General features: G+C 31.7%; 1 protein-coding gene across 2 annotated transcripts in view; it reads left to right on the top strand.

Moving 5' to 3' along the window:
* Nucleotides 1-17,539, top strand: part of LOC129913609 (centaurin-gamma-1A) — a 338,022-nt gene that overhangs the window by 217,260 nt on the left and 103,223 nt on the right. The gene's annotated exons all lie outside the window — the stretch shown is intronic.

The following is a 17,539-nucleotide window of genomic DNA, read 5'->3' as shown; positions in this document are numbered from 1 at the left end:
CGTCTGGCCCATATTGATTAACCCCTTTTAATGGACCATTTCATCATCTTGTGTCGCATTTCCTATTGCGATTTTTTTTTTTCTTCATCTTCGTATTCCTTTCACTTTTCTATATTTGGAGTCTCCTTTGTCCTATATGAATGAAATTTATCCTTGCAGCGTAATTTTCTACATGACTTGCTTTGGTCTGATCTACATTCTATAAAGAAAAGTAAAAAATGATGATGCGTCGTAGAATCCTTTTTTTTCTCATATCTACGTTGTATTCATAGAATATGATGGGATCCTTGATTTTCCATTTGATTTAACAAGGATAATTAATTTGCCGCTAAAAGGATTTAATTCGTTTAAATTGGTTTCCTCGATGTGGAATTTTGTTGCTTTAGACAAATTCAAAAGTGATCAGATATTGTTTCTTGTATTTTTTTTTTCTTCATCATACTTTTTTTTTCTTCTAAGGATGCAATGAAATGAGCAATCCTTTTGTAATTTCTTTGTAAAAAAAAAAAGAAAGTAGATCCTACCACACGCTCTCTGATGGGCTCTATATCTCTGTCATAATTGTAATTTTTGATTTATCACGATTGGTTTGCCAAAAAGTGCAAGGATGTTATTTTTTTTTTTTGTTCTTTTCATGTCCCGAATGTCCTTTTTTTGTTTCTTGTTCTTAAAAGTGCATCGAATTGGAAATTGCAAAAGATATTTTGCAATTATGAGTTGTAATAACATGATTAGGTGTGTTAAAATTAGGGCTAGACAATATATTAGATATTTTTAGTATGACATTTTTTTTTTTTTTGATTTTTATGACAAAAAAATAAGGTTAAATGGTTTTTGTGGAAAACCTTTGGAAATACACGAAAAGAAACACCAGACAAATTTCACAGAAATTATAAAAAAATTGTAAAATTTTAGCTAAAGTCATGTGAAATCTTGAATGAACGTTTGGGTCGGGGTTAAAGTTAAAGGAAGTGGGTCTTGAACCTTATTGAAATTCTAAATACCTACCAAGCAAATATATGTATGAGAAAATTAATGTTTCCATACAAGTACCCATACATATTTCACAAAAATGACCCGCGAAAAAAAGCTATTGACCAATCACGATCTCATCTATTTTCAATTTAAATCAAAAGTTACCAAATTAATAGAATGCCCCTAAAACGGATTTGAAAAATTACTTTGAACTAAGTATATTGATATGCTCAAAATTTGAGATTAAACAAAATTCCTAATTTTTAGAAACTTTACCAAACGGCCATATCTTTTTTTTTTTTATTTTGTTATTCACAAAAAAAGGTGGTTGTAGAAATCACAATGAAACTGATCAGTTGTGAATTTGATTCGATAACTGTAAAATACACAGTCCCTTAAAATCCTGATCTTCTTCTTCTTCCTTTTTCTCGGCGCTGTTATGATCTCGATGTCGAGGGGATCATAACCTTCCCACGTTACTGCTTCACACTAGTGATCCGCCTGTGGGGTTCGCCGGGTTGACCTCAGAAATCGGCGGCAAGCCTCCCGATTTTGTATTGTCCGTTTCTGAGGCCAACTGAATGCTGGTGTTTTTGCATTTGCTTGTACCAGGAGTTTTTAGGCCTACCTTTCTTTTTATTTTTTTTTTTTTTTTTTTTTTTTAATCCTGATCATTGGAAGTTTTCTCGATATTTTTAGTTTTACGTTTCATTTAAAAAAAATTGTTTCTTCAAAAAATGCGAAAAAATCATTCCCAAAAAAACGATGGCCAATTCTTTAATAGAAGTTTGTTTTTTTTTTTGGTTTATTTTTTCTTTGTGATCTTTGTTTGCACTTTTAAATTTCAAATTGAAATAGAAAATGACTGAGGAGAGCTACAGAATTCTTTTTTACGCAACAAATTTTGCTTTGGAAAGCTACAATTTCTAGAAAAGAAAAATGTTAAAAATGCAACTTTTTTGAAAATTTCGACCGTTACATATGAGGTTTCGCCTTATTTAAGCGGAATTTAAAAAAACAAGAAAACTAATCGAGTAAAAAATCGAATTTTAAGTATTTCATCAGAGTTTAGGTTACTTCAAATCTGTGCAAATAAAAATTTCGAATTTTTTTGGATTTTGAAAGCTAGGTCAAAAGTTTTGGAGCTACGAAATTGGGGTGTGCATCAAAAATTTTCTTACCGTAAGCTACAATTACTGGAAAAAGAAAAAAATCAAAATTCAAAATGTAACCACTGGCCTAATCAAACCGGAAGTATATTTTCTAAACATTGAATTGAAATAGAAAATGACCGGGGAGAGCTAAAAATTCAATTTTGCGCAACCAAAAAGCATTTAATTAGCTTACATTTTTGACATCAAAAAAATAATAATTTACTTATTTTCGTCCGCTAAATTGAGTCTCATTTTAGCGGAATTATAAAATTAAAAAAAAAAAAAAAAACAGAAACGAAATTTGTTGAACTGAAAAGCATTTAAAAGCTACAAATTTGAATGCCCACCAGTCCTATTGTCTTATTTTAGTGGAAAATTCAATAACATGCAAGCTACAAATTTTTGGTTGAAATTATTAAACTTTTGCTTCTATTTTTGAAGAAGACGAACACGCTTTCTATTTTTAAAAAATCTTCTATAAATTCAATCCATCATTTTCTTCTAATGTAAATCAAGCTCATCTTAGATAATTATCTAAGATGAGAAAAAGATTACAATCTATCTGTTATCCAATGCGGCCACGTGGATGTGACGATATACCTACACTTTTTGGCATCAAAATCAAAACTTCATGTTCATGACATTTTATCATTCCGGATTCGTCGCACATGTCAATGATTTTCTCTAAACAAATTCCTCAAAAATGTCATTTTCATTTCTAGGCACGAGCAGTACTTGAATGTTTTTATCCTTTTTAAGGACACTTGACAATTATTTTCTTTAAATAGATCACTCATTTTGTACAGGATTTGGACAAAGTCACTCATCACAAATTCGGTATCCCGCATTCTTTTCTTTTTGCACACGTTGGCCATTCACGTGTCATCTCAATACCCGCATGTGACCTACTACAACGAGTCGTCCTTTCAACTCAAGAACAGAAAGTCTGTACACTCAGAGAACATATTCCTTTTTGAAGTAAAATTATAAAAACAAAACTATTTCAAATTAAATCCCACTAATGGAAATGTTTCAAAAATCTTTCATTAATCACAGTTAACCCAGTGAGAGCATATCCTTCAACATCAAGGACTTTCATTAAATTTGATTGAATAGACTTGAAAAAGAACAAAAAGACAAAAAAAAAAGAAACACTCTTGTTAATGGTTTCTTTTTTAGTTCATTTCTCTGACATAATTATTATCCTTCTTTGGTAATAAAGGATACTAAATTATATTTAATCGAATTTTCAATAAATTCATTTTTGTAAGGACACTCTTTTTTGCTGCTTGAATTTTCTTTTTATTGCATTTCTTTTTTTTTTTTCGTGGTAAACCTCAGAGATGTTGAAAGATGTTAAAGTAATAAAATTGCATTGTCCTTTGAGTAATGGTATATCGTTAAATATCTTCGTCCTTTTTTTTTTATTACTAACGTCTCTCCACACACATTTCCCACAAAGATATACCGAGTAGATGATCCGAGGAAAAATAAATTCAAATTGAATAAAAATCCGCGCTCTGACACTTCCCATTTATGACAACGCTGATTATGATGGTCAACCGTCCTTTGGCGTCGTCCTGTATTATATCCTCATCGTCCTCGAACCTCAACAAGGACAAGCCACAAGAGATTATTAAGTTATAAAATATGAAGAGAAATCATCCAACCACAACGAGGACCATCAAGAAATATTGTTATAACTTTCCTTTCATTTTTCGTGTCCTTTGACATTTTGTCCTTCTTTCTTTTCTTTTCTCACCTTTCTCACACCAAAAACTATCTTTAAGAAAAATATATCCACTGCTAGTTAACGTGTCATAATTTATGTATCGAGAGATGACAGTCGAGAGAAAAGGAATTTGAATGAAACAATGGACACATAATCAAAAGCCAATCTCAACGTATTTAAGGATACACTTTTAAAATGTATTCCATCAGCATAATGAAATTTCATCTGTCGTCTTGTTACTTACAAAAAAAAAATTTAGGCAAATTTTTTGTCACTCCTGCTGCTGATTTTTTTTTTTACTGTTGCTGTTGTTGTAACTGCCCTCATCTTGATGTCCTGCGGCGCTACCAGAAGTCAATCTTATTTCTCTGTAGAGAGTATGAGGTGCATACTTATAATTTGATTCATGCGCATCGTCCTGATGTCAAAAATGTACGAAAAGAAAAAAAAATATTATTGACGTGTGCTACTTTACGGTTTTTTTTTCCTTCCTACATTACGAGTACATCTGGGGCAAAACAACAAAAAAAAATGTGTATTAAGAGCACATAAAAGGATAAAATGAAAGACCAAAAAGAGACCACCCGGTGGACACATGCTGGGCGGTTTAAAGTACATCTTGATGAGTTTTGTCCTTCTTTAATGCACACAAATAAGATATCCCAACGCAACACACGCAGCAGCACATGTTTTGAAGAGATATCTGCACAAAAGAATCCAGAAGAAGAAGATTGAGCTATAATGTTAGATGTCATAAAGAATCGGCTTATAGACTTTAAGTATGATTTATCACGTGCAGTTGATAAAAATTGAGGTTATCACTGTGTGTGGATATAGAAAAGAAGGACGACTTTTCAATGCACAACACATAAAGAGTGTTTTGATTTTAGATCTGATAATCCGATTATAATTTGTGTTGACTGTTTGTTTTAAATAAATGAAGTTCCGCAGGGTTGTGGTGTTGGTCCCTTGCTAGTTCTTTTTATTGCATAATCGTATTATATGATAAGTTATTAACGTTTTACGAGTATATATTTTTAGTTTTCTGATTGCTCTGAATTAGAATCAAATTTATGTGATTAGATCGTTTCTTATTTTTTCCTTAATTATAGGTACATAATATCCGAATTAGAAAATTTGGTAGAAATCTTTAAATACCTTTTCGTACTTTTGAATTTACCTATTTCGTTCAATGTTCTGTATAGTACCTATCTCATATCCTTCTTTTTCCAATTTAAATATTTAAACTTTTTGGTACAGTGCATTTAAAAAAAAAAAGTATTGAGTTTCAAAAAATCAAACCCAAAACTGAATTTAATTATTATAACAAGAGAATAAATTTCAGTCTTTGATTGTTTGAAAAATTCCATTAAATTCATGAAATCAATACATATTAAAAGTAATTACAAGTTAAAAAAAAAAAAAAAAAAAAAAAAAAAAAAAAAAAAAAAAAAAAAAAACAGAATAAGTAACGGTAATTATGCAAAAGAGAGTTCCTTATTTTGTACCCTGAATTCAAAAACTTTTATATCCTCCATCATAACATTTTGGAATCAATAATTCTTTTCTTATTTCTTCTGAAATAAAAGAATCATTCAAGATCAAACCTTTGCACAAGACAATCCATGTTTTTCTTCTTTTTACATTTTTACAAATCTTGTCAATCAAACACAATCAATAAAAATAAAATTATGATTGATTTTTTTTTTTTTTTGAAAAAATTGACAGTACTTTGACATTTCGTCTTTACTCGAATAACATATCCATCAGTTGTCACACGAAACATAAAAGGGGTTGCCCTCATTTCAAAATGTCTTCCTTCCTTTTATGATTGTAATTAGCTAGATTTTTTAGTTTAAAGATGAACCCTTCTTCTATCTTCATGATCCTTGTTTGGTGGTCCATGAGAAGATCCTTTTTTTTATAGTTCCTCAATGATTTCGACTACATCATCATTATATTGTTGTTCAAAATCGGATCATAAATATGCAACATAATCAAAACATATATACATTTTTCAGGGACCAGGTGAAGGGTCCTTTCTGATGGAAATGGTGAAGGAAAGACGACAAATCTTAAGACCTTTCGCGGTTTTACACATAAAATCCGCGGAATGCATTTCCTTAGGGCAAAATAAATGCATCAACCCAGTCAGTGGTGGGTAAGATATGATTTAATCAGATTATTGTTGGGAAATAAAAACAATTTTTTTTTAGAAAATGCATCAGTTACCTTCAACCCTTCCTTATTTTTTTTTTTTCATGTAAATGAACATTAAAAGTCATTTCTAAGGTGATTTCGGTGGAATACCACAAGGGACGCCAATTAGCTGGTGTTTGTTTTTAGTTTTATTTAAAAGAGGATTCGTTTTTTTTTTTCTATTTGTTTCTTTTATACATTTATTTTAAGGACTCGGGACAATCGATGGGAAGATACAATTGTTGCCATTGGGTTGTATGTAAATATTGCGTGGTGAATAAATTATTTTGAAAGAAAGTTGTAACAACTTTTTTTTGTGTTTTTGAATTTTTTTTTTTTTTTTTTAAGATAAACGACAGTTTACCAAAGATAAGTGACAGACAAAAACATTTTACAAAACAATTGAAGGATTGGTGTGATGATAGTTCTGATAGATTGAGTGACATTTGTTGTTTAACATTTAAAACAAGAGAAAAATTGAAACCGGAAAAGGTAAATCAAAATTATTTAAGTATGACCTTTAGGCACAAGCCTGTTATAGGAAAAAAAATCTTGATTGCATATAAAGTGAAAATTTCTCATGAAATCATTTTGAATCAAGATGGTTGATAAATTGTTAGTGGTATACAAAGAGAAATCTGCCTTCTAACACTGATGTTAGAATCTATCTGAAAGACCAATCTTCCAGTAGAACTCTGCTTCACCAAAAAAAAAAAAAATGCTTCAAAAACACTTAAGTGGCTTAGGGTCAATATTTCAAAGATAAAAACCGGAAATTAGCTATCGTCATTTTTCATAAGTGACGCTTCTCATTTTCAAAAGTGACGCGCGTTATTTTTCAATATTAACGCATGTAATTTTTCCAAATTTAACGTTCGTAATTTTTCAAAGTGATGCACGTAATTTTTAAAAGTGTGTCATTTTTTTTAAAGTAACGTGCGTAATTTTTCAAAAATAGAGTGCGTAATTAGCAAAAGACGTAATTTTTTTAAAGTGAGCGCGTCACTTTTCAAAACTGTCGCTTGCCATTTTTTTTTAAAGTAACGCTTGTCAATTTTAATAATTTTGTATTATTTTTGTTATTTTTTTTTTTCGTTATTGTAACGCTTGTCATTTTTCAAAAGTGATGTGCATCATTTTTCGAAAGTTACGCGCTTTATTTAGTGACGAGCGTTATCAACTGTTTATTGGTGGAACTAGAAAATATGGCCTGTAACAAATGAAAAAACATTAAGCCTTGCGTGCGTTACTTTGTCAACAAATTGAGACAAATCCAAAAAATCGCCGAATATATTTTCTTTTCTTCAAGAGCTTTCTAAATGATAACGTTGATTCTATCTACTTTTCTCAATCAGAGTTTCTGAAGGCTTTGTTCTTTTCGTCGAGTTTAAAGATTTTTTCAGTAAATTTAATTCCTTTGGAAATAGAATTCACCATATTGCTGACAAATTGCAAATTTACCTTTTTGCAAATCCAATTCTTCATTTTCAAAGAATAAAGAAATATAAAGAAACTTGGTGACAGTATGCAGCCCTGTCTGACACCACTTTGAACTTCGGCACATCTTCTAACTCCTTTTTTCTCATCCAAAAAAATAAAACTGTCTTTCGATATGGCCAGTAAATTAAATCTTAAAAATTAGAAATCGTTCAAGAAGTATTTCTTCTCAAATTATCTTTTCATTCCTTTTTCTAAAAGGCTTTATAAAAAAAAGTTGTTACATAAATTTCATATCTTATTGCACATTTTATTTTTTTGTATATGACAGCTGCAATAAAATACCTGATTCATGCAATTTTTTTCAAAATACACCGACAAAGCAAGTCAATTGCCCAATTTTGATACAAATCTGTAAAAACCTCCAGTGTGCCAATAATGATGACGAAAGTAAATTTCACCCTTTTTTTTTTTGCTGTACACAATCTGTGAAACCCATAAAAATCATATTTCTGACAAAACACATGTCACATTTGCAATGTTCTGATCACGGTAATAGTTGAAAAGGTAGGGTTGCAAATTAGAAAACCAATTTTCACAGATGGATTTTGGTTCTGCGAGAGTTGTCACTTTGAAAAATTCATAAAAAAAAACCCACAAAAATTAAATCCTTATATCACCAAGACTAAAAAGATTTTAAGATTTTCCACAAAAAAAAATTAAAATACCAAAACATGCTTTCGAGTAAAACCTAACCGACGGACTATTTCCATACCTTCAGGGAAAACAATTAATAAAAATTCCAAAAAAAAAAACTGCAAGGGTCCGACACACTCCGTTTTTAATTATCTCTTAAAAGCACAGCAGCACTGAAAATGACGATAAAGAAACAAAAAAAAAATCGCTGATTACATCGATATGACGAGTGACTTTTGACTCCTGCAGTGTTGTTGTCCGTCGTTATTTTTCTACAATGCAACCCCTTTTACTTTCATAACTAGCCATTGGGCATTTTCGTCAAAGTGGACACTCGGAATTATGCTTTTCAGAAAAAAGAAAAACAGCAGCTGGAACCATAGCGAGAACCAGAACGCTTGGCCATCATGTAATCTTTCATATCTGCAAAAATGTATAACATTTTAGATCCTGCTGCATAATAATATGAAGGACATGCAATGAGAGTTTTTTTTTCAATTTGAATGCTAAGTGGTTACACATGTGTGTCTTGTTTTTATATGTGCATCAAATAGTTTTTTTTGTTGAAATTACGCACGTGCCGTTTGCACTATGAGCATTGAACACCTTTTTATTATATTTTTCTTGGGGAGACATGCGATAGACTTCAAGTCTTGTTAGTAAGTCTTCGTAATCTTAAAAACAATTAACAAATAGCACGCGATCTTCAGGTAATTTACATCAAAAGTGTGTTTCTTCGTTTTTGCTCTTGAAGATCAGTGAAGAGGAAACTTTTAACACGATAAATTCTGGTTATCTAGTTGACCTTGAGACTTATAAAAATTAAAAATTATGATGAAAATAATCAACAGAATACTAGGGGGGTCTAAATTGGAAACCTTGCATTTATAAGAAATCCGTTAATGCACAAGAATTCCTTTTCTACTATCAAACTTTATGGGGAATTCAGCACTGCTTCCACGAACTGTATCAAGAAGAAATTTATTAATGTTCTAGTTAATTAGCTTAGTTTTGCAGCCGTTTTATTGAAGCTTGTAGCAGTAGCAGTAGCAGTAGCAGTAGCAGTAGCAGTAGCAGTAGCAGTAGCAGTAGCAGTAGCAGTAGCAGTAGCAGTAGCAGTAGCAGTAGCAGTAGCAGTAGCAGTAGCAGTAGCAGTAGCAGTAGCAGTAGCAGTAGCAGTAGCAGTAGCAGTAGCAGTAGCAGTAGCAGTAGCAGTAGCAGTAGCAGTAGCAGTAGCAGTAGCAGTAGCAGTAGCAGTAGCAGTAGCAGTAGCAGTAGCAGTAGCAGTAGCAGTAGCAGTAGCAGTAGCAGTAGCAGTAGCAGTAGCAGTAGCAGTAGCAGTAGCAGTAGCAGTAGCAGTAGCAGTAGCAGTAGCAGTAGCAGTAGCAGTAGCAGTAGCAGTAGCAGTAGCAGTAGCAGTAGCAGTAGCAGTAGCAGTAGCAGTAGCAGTAGCAGTAGCAGTAGCAGTAGCAGTAGCAGTAGCAGTAGCAGTAGCAGTAGCAGTAGCAGTAGCAGTAGCAGTAGCAGTAGCAGTAGCAGTAGCAGTAGCAGTAGCAGTAGCAGTAGCAGTAGCAGTAGCAGTAGCAGTAGCAGTAGCAGTAGCAGTAGCAGTAGCAGTAGCAGTAGCAGTAGCAGTAGCAGTAGCAGTAGCAGCAGCAGTAGCAGCAGCAGTAGCAGTAGCAGTAGCAGTAGCAGTAGCAGTAGCAGTAGCAGTAGCAGTAGCAGTAGCAGTAGCAGTAGCAGTAGCAGTAGCAGTAGCAGTAGCAGTAGCAGTAGCAGTAGCAGTAGCAGTAGCAGTAGCAGTAGCAGTAGCAGTAGCAGTAGCAGTAGCAGTAGCAGTAGCAGTAGCAGTAGCAGTAGCAGTAGCAGTACCTAGCAGTATTTAGTATGTAGTAGGTATTCAATATAAGTATTAGTATTAGTATTAGTAGCAGTAGCAGTAGAAGTAGCAGTAGCAGTAGCAGTAGCAGTAGCAGTAGCAGTAGCAGTAGCAGTAGCAGTAGCAGTAGCAGTAGCAGTAGCAGTAGCAGTAGCAGTAGCAGTAGCAGTAGCAGTAGCAGTAGCAGTAGCAGTAGCAGTAGCAGTAGCAGTAGCAGTAGCAGTAGCAGTAGCAGTAGCAGTAGCAGTAGCAGTAGCAGTAGCAGTAGCAGTAGCAGTAGCAGTAGCAGTAGCAGTAGCAGTAGCAGTAGCAGTAGCAGTAGCAGTAGCAGTAGCAGTAGCAGTAGCAGTAGCAGTAGCAGTAGCAGTAGCAGTAGCAGTAGCAGTAGCAGTAGCAGTAGCAGTAGCAGTAGCAGTAGCAGTAGCAGTAGCAGTAGCAGTAGCAGTAGCAGTAGCAGTAGCAGTAGCAGTAGCAGTAGCAGTAGCAGTAGCAGTAGCAGTAGCAGTAGCAGTAGCAGTAGCAGTAGCAGTAGCAGTAGCAGTAGCAGTAGCAGTAGCAGTAGCAGTAGCAGTAGCAGTAGCAGTAGCAGTAGCAGTAGCAGTAGCAGTAGCAGTAGCAGTAGCAGTAGCAGTAGCAGTACCTAGCAGTATTTAGTATGTAGTAGGTATTCAATATAAGTATTAGTATTAGTATCGACGGGATTTCACGGTTAAACAACCAACGGTTAGGTACTTTTGTAGAATGTAGAACCCATGAATTTCTCCATTAATTCTTGGCTTGCTCCAAAAAAATTTTAGCGTTTCTTTTGGAGCACCGCGAGAAAAATCGAAAGGTTTTCTTTTTTTTTCAAAAATATGTTCCATATTCTCTAAAAACTGAAACAGAACAGAAAATTAAATCTTTTAAAAAAATGTACTTACGAGGTTCAAGCAGAAACAGGACGATATCCAAGTATTATTAAAAAAAAGTGTAGGTCCTAGCACTTTCCCTTGGTGTATTCGTTTCTTCCTATTTTAATGGCAAATTCAAATTCATCGTCCTGTGCCGTGGTCAACTTCATTGTTAAGCAAACAATTTTTGCAAAAATAATTCGCACATTGACAAAGTAAAATCTAAAAATATTAGCTTGCAGAGACTTCATGAAGGTCCTTTTTTCTCGCATTTATTTATTAAATTAATTAATAATTGCTTTTGTTTTCGCGGTCAGAACGGTAAGTTTTTGTTTGTTTCATCGCATATGGACAGATGTTCTTGAAACAACCAACTTCGTCCTGTTTACGGTAATTCAGTAGTTCTGCAAAAATTCCGTAGAACAAAAAAAAAGTATAAAGGATACGCGATATGAATTGGTAATTTTTCACAAACAAACCGCACACACCATCATCATAAAGGACGAAGGACATGGTCAGGGTTATGGTGTTTTAAGCAACCAAAAAAAAAAAAAAGGGTGTCAACACGAACAGCTATATACCATCGCAGTGAAGCATGCGGATGCGCGTCAGGATCAGGATAAAATTTAGTACAAGCGGACGAAACGATGAGCGGAAGAGATGCACAAAAGGAAGGGTGGTGGTGTGTGGCAAATGCACAAATAAAATTAAATTAATTGAATAATTGAAATAAAAGGGTTGAATGGAAGAGAGTGATTGTTGTTTAAGGAAAAAACGACAGTACACAGTGGACATTTAACGTAAGGGACAATAGTTAAAGTCATAATTTCTTTGTAGGGGGTGATTTTGTATTTCATTCATCCAACAACGTTCATGTACCTACTACAAATTGGGTTCTAATGAGCAGCCATTCATTATTCTCTTTTTTTGGTAAATTTAACAGGATGCATGTCCAAGCACAATGATGTCACATTAGTTGCATTTAGACAGGTTTGAAATGAACAAAAAAAAAACTAAACAAAACAAAACAAATGGATTATTTTAATTGAGTTAACAGAATGAACAAAGCAACCCTTTTAGAATTATTTGAGGTGTTGTTTTTTGTGTAACGCTCATTTTATTTTTGACAAATTTTTATTTGCTGGGTCTGTAAAATTAAAGGAGCAAATATTAGATGAAATAATTAATACGCAGACAGAAAGAGAAATCTTTGTATTAGAATTTAGAAACGGTTTCATACCAAAACGAGCCCAGAAAACCTTAGACTTGAATTCCACCTGTTCGCAAAACTAATAAATGATTTAACTCAAATTTGCATACATTTCTATGCATTTCGCAAGATTTATTCTACTTAAAGCAACACTTCGCAAACCTTTGTGTGCATTTTTATTTAGGTACCTATGTACATTAAAAATTACATTGTTTTGCAAATATCGCAAGATTGAAGTTTGCAATATTTGCGAAGACGCAGATCAGTTTTTGTTAATTTTCATTTACTATGAAAAAGGTTTCGCATTATGTTGCCTAAACACTTTATAGCAAAAAAAAATCATTAAAAAATTGTTTAATAACTTGTAAAGTTTGTATTGCAATAATCTTCGCACTTATGAACATAAAATTGTTTCCTCCGAATCTCGAAGCAAGTTCTTTTGGTTTTGCAGACTTTTACACATTTTTTTTTTGCAATATTCAATTTCGTTTTTATTTTAAATAAATATTTATTTCTCCGCCAATTTTTTCAGAAATATTTAAAGTTTAATAAGAAATTAGTTTTGTATACACTTTGCAATACTAAATCAACCAAATTGATCACTTCACAAACCCTTGCAATACCAACCAATATGCCGTTAAAAGTAAGGCCAATGATGTGATATGTCTCTCTAGGTGACCCACAAAAAACAATGAGGTAAACTTTTGAAAACCTATAACGAATAACTGATATTGATTCAGAAAATCTACTTCCAATTTTACTTCGAATACTACATTTACTCGACTCTAAATTTTGCATTGATTTACTTATCACAGCTACGAGTAGATGCTTAACTCTTGCTAATCTCAAGTGTCATCTTTCAATTAACTGGTTTCGGCGAAATTGAGAAGACTTGCATCTTGCTACCAAAAATGATTCTTATCTTTCAGAAAGAATGACAAAAAAAAAGATAAATACCCTTGATCTTGTCAATCGGATTGCATCAATTGTCTGTAAGAATAATATTAAAGATCGATTACATTTCTCTCATCATTCTTAAAGAGAAAAATAACCGATAGATATAAATACAAAGATAAAAAGATATCTACTTATGTAGATACTTTTCTATTTGAACAAAATAAATTCTTAATCTTTAAGATGACATTCATGAAGATTGATCAAATAAAAGAGAAAGTCTAACAAAATGCATTCAACATAGTGGAAAATGATTAATTTGACATTTTATATAAAAGAGCTGCGGTCTGAATGTGGTTAAGTGCGGTACTTCACTTATGTGTGTTTGATTTAATGATATACTTGCTTCATCTGTCATGTTTTAATTTTTGTTTTTTTTTTTTCATTGTGTCTTGATTTCTCTAGTAGAATAGAATCAGTTGATAGAAATACCAAAAATCAACTTGCAGACAATTTGTCTTCATTTTCTTATGATGGGTTCTTTGAACTTTGTCTACCAAGAACCAAGAAGTCGTGGATGAAATAGATACCTATGCGATTTATTATTTAAGTAGCTTTGAGAAAGAGAGAGAACATAAATGCCAAAAATAAAAACAAAACAAAAAATATCCTGGCACACTTTTTTTTCATCCTTCGGTCGTTCAACTGACAGGTACATTTATCATTCTTTTACCTTCACTTATCTATAAATCTTGAGATGAAACATATCTTTTATATCGGGGGTGAATTCTTAATATCCATTATTTTAGCCGACCTGTAATTTTGTTAAACTTCCCCCCATTTTGTCTGACCTTTTTCTTTTTTTTCTTTCATATTTAGAACAAATTGCTTAACTACTGGGTACTACTTAGGATTGATTGGAATCACAACGATTATTTGAATCATGACCATAACCGTTTGTGGCACGTGTCTGTCTTAAAATGTTTGTTTTTATTTAATTCTTTTGTTTCTTGTGGGTATAGACTTCTTATTAAATTTTGGATCCTGTTGTAGAATTAAGTGAAATAATTGCAGGTTTTGTGTTTTTTAAGTACCTATAATTATATTAAACTGAAGTCCTTTTATTTAATAGTGCACACTTAAGTCTGTATTAAAGGAATTTATGGACTCTTAATCTTCTTATCTAGTAATTAAGTTTTATCTTGAAATTTAAATTTTAAATGTTTTTCGAAGCATTGCGTGAATGGAAAATGACAGTAATAACAGCTTTCTGGATCAATGCCTAAATGATATACGCAATAAAATGCACAATTGCTCTTTATCTACTTTATCTTAAATAACTATTGGAAATATTAAAGATTTTGGTTAAATTTTGGGAAAAAATAAAAAGAAACCGAAGGTAAAAAAAAAAAATGTTTTTAATTTTTTTTTCAAAAACTTTTTTAAGTTTTTTTTTTTTTTAATTTTTAACTTACTCTTACTTTTACTTTCTGTAAAATTTGAATAAGGTTGACCTATTTAAAAAAAAAAAATATATGCATATAATATTAAATTAAATATGTCAATTTTTGCAACAAAAAAAAAATAGGCAACGCCATATTTTAGCTGTCCGAATTTTTTGAAAAAAAACTGAAAACGCAGTTTTTTTTAGAATCACTGAGACTATCACGTCCATCAAATTCATTTGAAACCATAAGAGCCTTATTCGAGAAAATTGCAATACCTCGAAGATTGTATATGGGAGATATGCGTTAAAAAGGAGATATTAAATAAAATAAAAAAAATCAGTGTGCAATTCACACGTGGTTGAAGAAAAACCTTAAAAATCATTTAAAAATTTTTTTTTATCCCATCACTTTTTTTCTATGACAACAACAACTACATAAATTTTATACCATCTGAAAGCTTATTGTTTCAGCTCAAAATATTTATATCGACCATGGCTATACAACATCTACAAAAAGAGCTAGAATTTTTTTAACCCAATTAGTTTTCATAAAAAAAAGCAAAACAATCAATCTCTTTTCACTTCTAAAGCCATTGAATCCATTTTTTAAAAGACAACCTATAATAAATTTTATATCATTATTATTTTACCTTTCATATTACGCATCAATCATATTTCTACCATGCCTACAAAAAAAGTAAGCATTTTTTAAAGCCAACCATGTCGAAATTTCAAACTGAGATTACGGTACTCCCTCTACTGCTGGCTGGTCATCGGCAACAAATCTTGACAGGTGTTTTTGTATTTTTCAAGTTTTTCAATTAAAGATTATATAACTTGTAGAGCACGTACCGTTATGTGTGATACATTAAATGAAAGGTAATATTATCAGCATGCGTATTAAAGTTAAATAAATTTGTTATGTGCTCTAGATCAAAAGATATAACGTGTTTAGAAAATAAAACATCTTTTCACCGTTATCTCAGAATTTTGAATATGAAATTAATTGAAATATTTTGCACAATCATAATTTAATTACCTATCTACTGTATAAATTTCATTCATCTATCTATTAAAACAAAAAAGTTATGATCAATTGATTTTTCGTGTCGTTTTTTCGTTTCATCTTGTTTCAAATCACTACGATACTAAAGAAGTTTTCACTTCAAAAATCAGATCTAAGAAATTACGTAAAACTCATCAAACTAATACTTACTATTTCAGTCGATAGAGAATTTGCTGGCTATCATAACCCTGATTTTTTTGCATTTGTGAAATTCACCTTTTGGTCGCCATCTTGATTTTAAATATCTAGACATTCTATTCATTCTACGTTGAAGTTGAATAAACAATAAACGTAGAATATCTAATTTTCCATCTTTTATGTTGAGGACACTTTTTCGATATCCTAAATATTAAACAGTTATAGATCAAAAATATAAAACAAAATTTGGTACTTTTTTTATTATTCAGAATATCGAAAAAGTGTCCTTAACAAAATATACGCGAAAATTAATTGTCTATGTTAAGGTATAAAAAACATTTACGTGGGATGAATAGAAGTCGAAATATTTAATGAAAATCCAAGATGGTGACCAAAAGGTGAATTTCACTAGTGCGAAATACTCAGCCCAATCTCTATCGAATTAGAAAAAAAATTTGAGGGTGATACAAACTGCTGAGTCATGAACATCATAAATGCACTGTTTACTAATATTTAGGCAGGCAGTGTGTAGTAAAGCCTTTGGATTCATGGGGATAAAGCATGAGGTTAAACGAAAACAAAACTTATAAAAGTTCTTTTCGAAGCTAATTTCTACGGGTCGAAAGACAACTTTTTCAAACTAAATATTTTGGAAACTTTCTTATATTATTTGATATTATTGTTCTGTTCACCGTCTCCAATGGTCCACAAATGATTTTCATGTCGTGAGGTGGCATCTTTTCATCGACTCCAAGCCTTATGTGATAGTTTAAAAGTACTAAATTTGGGTTTTTTTCAAGTACCGGTGCTGAGTACTGAAGAACTGTCATTTTTGAGATCTGAGAAAAAGTATCATATAATTGATTTTTCTATTTGACTTCTACTAAGGCCGCCTGCAAATGAAGCTGCAAAAGCTTTTCTTATGAACTCATTTTAGACTGGACACATATATTTCAGCCGCACGAAATGTTTTATTCCTTAAAGAGTTTCCAGGATATCATATCTACACAGAAAAAAAAAACCAATATCAATTTCACATTTTTTAAATATAAGCAAAAAATACTCTATAAAATTTGTTTTATGACAATTAAAAAATGTTAAATTGATATTGGTTAAAATAATATTTTTATTATCAGGATGATATTTAAATATCACATTTTTGAAATTTTTTTTGATACTTTATTATCAATTTTTCATACTATCAATTTCTCATTCCAAATTATTGAAAAATATTAAATAAAAAACTCTAAATGTGTACTAATTTAAAGGCGCTTTGTGTTTTTTTCAAAGTAAAATGTATGATTTAGGTACTGAGAAAATTGGATAGGCAATAAGATTTTACTTCACATAGTTTGGGAGAAAATAACAAAACAATTATATCACCTATACCTAATAGAAAAAATAATATCACCACTATTTTATAAAGAATATTCACTTTCAGTAATGTTTTGAAAAAATCTAGTCAACATTGATATTTTAACTGTCAAAGTGAAATTTTCACTATCCACCTAAAATTAAAAAATGTCAAAATGATATGGTAATAATATCGAAATTGATATTTTAATTGTTGGGCGACTTTTGTCACTCAAAAATGTTAATTTGATAGCTGTTAATATAAAATTTTTTATTTTTGGTGTATAAAATTGTTTTCTGGAAACTTGTAGTGGTTCGATAACAGAATTCTTCTGCTACCGCATAGTTATTTGTTATTTTTTGTAATATTATACCAGGTGTCTGGGTTCGAATCCCAGCCTCGAGGCTACTGCCTTTTGCGCAATAAAAGTCTCAAAGAGTATCACTGTTATGAAAAAGAGCATCCCTG

This window comes from Episyrphus balteatus, chromosome 3 (genome assembly GCF_945859705.1).
Source record: "Episyrphus balteatus chromosome 3, idEpiBalt1.1, whole genome shotgun sequence".
NCBI lineage: Eukaryota > Metazoa > Arthropoda > Insecta > Diptera > Syrphidae > Episyrphus > Episyrphus balteatus.
The sequence above is the reverse complement of the archived record's forward strand: the minus strand, read 5'-3'. Positions and strand labels throughout refer to the sequence as shown.